The sequence below is a fragment of the Quercus lobata genome, chromosome 5, assembly GCF_001633185.2.
Source record: "Quercus lobata isolate SW786 chromosome 5, ValleyOak3.0 Primary Assembly, whole genome shotgun sequence".
In the NCBI taxonomy this organism is placed as follows: Eukaryota; Viridiplantae; Streptophyta; class Magnoliopsida; order Fagales; family Fagaceae; genus Quercus; species Quercus lobata.
The window spans coordinates 59,293,702-59,297,654 of record NC_044908.1 but is presented as its reverse complement, the minus strand read 5'-3'; the positions used below and the strand labels follow the sequence as shown (position 1 = coordinate 59,297,654).

The 3,953-nt window shown below is 32.7% G+C and overlaps 1 non-coding gene across 1 annotated transcript; it reads right to left on the bottom strand.

The window, feature by feature from the left end:
• Nucleotides 1-448: 448 nt before the first annotated feature.
• Nucleotides 449-528, bottom strand: TRNAL-UAG. Its single transcript has one exon. It is a non-coding gene; the product is annotated as a tRNA-Leu (tRNA).
• Between the last annotated feature and the right edge of the window lie 3,425 nt (nucleotides 529-3,953).

The following is a 3,953-nucleotide window of genomic DNA, read 5'->3' as shown; positions in this document are numbered from 1 at the left end:
GAAAAGTAGGAAACGTCAAGTTGTCAAACAATGAACATAGCAAGGAAGAAAATTGTGATTCTTTGAAACATAACAAGAAATCCAAATGTGACTTTGAGCTCCTTGATCCAATATCACAAGACCTATTGGCCATTGGTCTACCTCTAGTAGTGATAATAAAGATTATGGCAATACTATAAACATACCCAAAAACGTGTTCTGCCCACAAACCATTAGGTAAAAACAAAACTTTAGATACCTAAATTTGTATCAAAATTACCTCCAAAACCAACATTTAATGCTATTCATGAAGTAACATTTTTTTTTCAACTAAGCATCATGTACACCAAAAGTTGCTATTAATAAAAGCCAAAAAGATGGGTTGGCTTGTGGTGCTAAAAGACTAAACAAGTCAAAGAAAGGATTAGGATTTAGCAGATAGAAAAACTACACAAAATATATATCATCTTGACAGCTGTGGGATTTGAACCCACGCCCTTTCGGACCAAAGCCTAAATCTGGTGCCTTAGACCACTCGGCCAAACTATCTTCACATGTCCGAGAAGTTTATCTCAACTTTTCTTAATCATTTAAAACTTTGTAACTCGTCAGTATCATAATTGGTCATTCATTTGTGTATTCTTAAAAATTATAATTCTATAACTTTTATGGAAACTTATAAAAGAAAAGTCAATCATTATTCTATTATTTACTTCATTGGATTTAGTGAATTTTTTTAACCACAAATCCCAAACATTAACCTTTATCTCTTTTTATCACTCACCAGTTAATATATAAATATATATATATATATATATATATATATATTTCTTCTGAAATCTAATAATTCTATTCAATAAGTCAACTAATAAAATAATTAAAGAAAACATATTGGCCACTTTGACATGCAGGAGGCTAGTTATTCACACATGTGATTAGTTTGTTTTATTAAGTTTGAGTGTCAATTCTAGTTTGCTCAATTAGTATGATTTTTTATTGACATATGAGACATTTAGATCAAATTTCATCTACTCTAAAAATAAAATTCATTAACATATTGGTATGATGATAAAAAACAATAATCATAAAAGCAAACGTTATATATTCCACAAGTTAGATAGGGTTTCATGTTTTTTTTTTAACCCAACTAGACCTCCTTGTATTGAAAAATCTCCAACCTAACTTATAGGGATCAAGTTTTATGGTTGAGTTCATTCATCAAATTAAGGCAATTTGTTTAAGCTTAAAAAAGAAAGGGCTTTCATTTAAGTATTTAATTATCTATACTCATTATTCGATAAATGATTGCATTTTACACAATAGAGTCTAATAACTATAACTCAAATTACCAAAATAATCAAATTAACAAATTTAAACTAATTCTCACCCAAAGTGAATCAAATTAACAAATATAGAATACATATATTCTCTTAAATATAAATATTGTCAATTAGACAAATTCTTGTTTTGAAAATCTTGTCAACTGAACCCAAACTCAACTTAACTTCAACTTGAAAAAAAAAAAAAAAAAAAAAAAAAAATCATCCCAACCTAACCTAGTAAAAAAACAACCCGAGGCACTAAATTGGATTGGGTAGATTCAGGTTTGTTGGGTTGGTGGATTAAATACATATTTTTATTTATATACCCTTATTTTTATTCCAAGAAAATTTTACTTGTTTAATTTACTATAGAAATGTTTATTGATGCCCATTTTTGACAAAGGGCCCAACAATAGAAGAAGCCCAACAATAAAAAAGATGAGAAGAAAATGAGGGGCAAAACAGTAAAGAAATCAAAAAACAAGCCTAGTGGGCTGAAGTGGCAAGATTGATGGCCAATAGGCCCATGAAAATAATAAGAGGTAAAGAAGAAATAAATGGACCGAGAACATATTTTGTTGGGTTGGTGGATTAAATACATATTTTTATTTATATACCCTTATTTTTATTCCAAGAAAATTTCACTTGTTTAATTTACTATAGAAATGTTTGTTGATGTCCATTTTTGACAAAGGGCCCAACAATAGAAGAAGCCCAACAATAAAGAAGATGAGAAGAAAATGAGGGGCAAAACGGTAAAGAAATCATAAAACAAGCCTAATGGGCTGAAGTGGCAAGATTGATGGCCAACAGGCCCATGAAAATAACAAGAGGTAAAGAAGAAATAAATAGACTGAGGAAGCTCAAGGAATGAAGTAGTAAGCCCATGAGAATAATAAGAGGTAAAGAAGAAGTAAATGGGCTAGGAAGCCCAGGGAATAAATTGGTAAACTCAATGGGCTGGCATGATAAGCCCAAAGGATAATAAGAAGTAAAGATGTAGTAAAAGGGTCGAGAAAGTCCAAAGAATTTAGCAACAAGCCCATGGAAGTAAAAAGAGGTAAAGAAAAAGTAAATGAAATGAGAAAGCCCAAGGAATAAAGTGGTAAAACAGGCTAACATGGCAAGAATGTTGGCCAACAAGCCTAAAAGAGGTAAAAACGTGGTAAGTGGGCCAAAGAAACCCTAAGCAAAGGATTAATAAAGAAATGGGTTTATACAGCAGGAACATTAGTCTACAGGGTAATAAGAAGTGAAAAGAAAGACAAAATTGTAGTAGACACAATGAAGCAGAATGGCAAGATTAATGGCCAAAAGGCCCAAGACCATAAAGAAGAAAGTATGGGCTCAGTACGAAGATGATGGCTTTCACCTAAGTGATACCCAACCTAGAAAGGATTGAAAGGAAGAAAATATGAGCTTAAAAGCCCACGCATCCTTCACGCCACAAAGGATAAACATCAACTAGTACATACAACAGAACCAAACATCGCAAAGGCAACGAAAACGGTGTGAAGGCCAAAAAGAAACAAATTCAAACGAAGTGGAGCATGCACAAAGGGCTAGTGAACCACCTACTTGTACCTATCCAATACATGGGAGGTGGGCCACGAGTCAAGGTGTCCAGAGGGTGTGGTTTGGCGGTGGCAAGAAAGGGGGGTCTATTCTAAGTTTCTCACTCAAGCGTCTTTAGGAAAATGTCCTGCTGGGATGGAATTTAACTCAAAAGAGGTAAGTATGGGCTGGGACTACTTGATGTATGCCATAGAGGTAGGTGATGAGGTAGCTTAATCCTTATCCACATGGGTAAAACAAGAACAGAGAGAGATAAGGAACAAGACAAGTAATTTTGTCTGGAAATGGAAAGTGATGTAACCAACACACTCTAATCAGAGGTAGTGGCTGGACAGCTGGCAGGTTAGTGGGCAGTCCTAGAGGGATGCCCATAAGGAACAAAAAACAATTGAGGTACAAAAGGGGTAAATCCCACAATGGCAAACAGTATATAAGGGATAGCCATGAACAGTAATAAATAGATAATAAAAAAAAATAAATAAAAAAAGAAGGGAAAAACATAAGAAGTAGAAAAGAAAGAATAGAAAACAAAGGAATACACACAAAAAAACAAAAGAAATGGAAGAAAGATTAGAAGGAAAACAAGAGAGAAAGTAAACAGTAGAAATAGAGGCATGCATCAATACACCACCTCTTCGTTTTTTTAGCTGAATAATCTCTAACCTTTTACCAGGCCCTTCATACGTCACTCCATGAATCACATCATTGTGGGGCTCCCCACCATAATATAAATATAAATCAATTGAACCCATTACAAACCTATTCAAAGTCGAATGAGTTTACTAAAAGTTAGTGACAAGTATAACACTTTTATCCGATATGAACTATAAAATATTATCTCCAAGCAAATATAAAGATAACATTGAAATTTTAATCAATTATAAACAATTGAATTTTATTATCCCCAAGCAAATAGAAAATAGAAAATATAACATTGTATGATCCGCCAAGTAAAAATAACATTGTATGGTCCACAAAATATAACATTAGAGATAATATTTTTGAAATTTCCAAGCAAATTTTGTATGATTAACCAAGCACATATAAAATACTCTCTCCAAGCAAATAAAAATATTT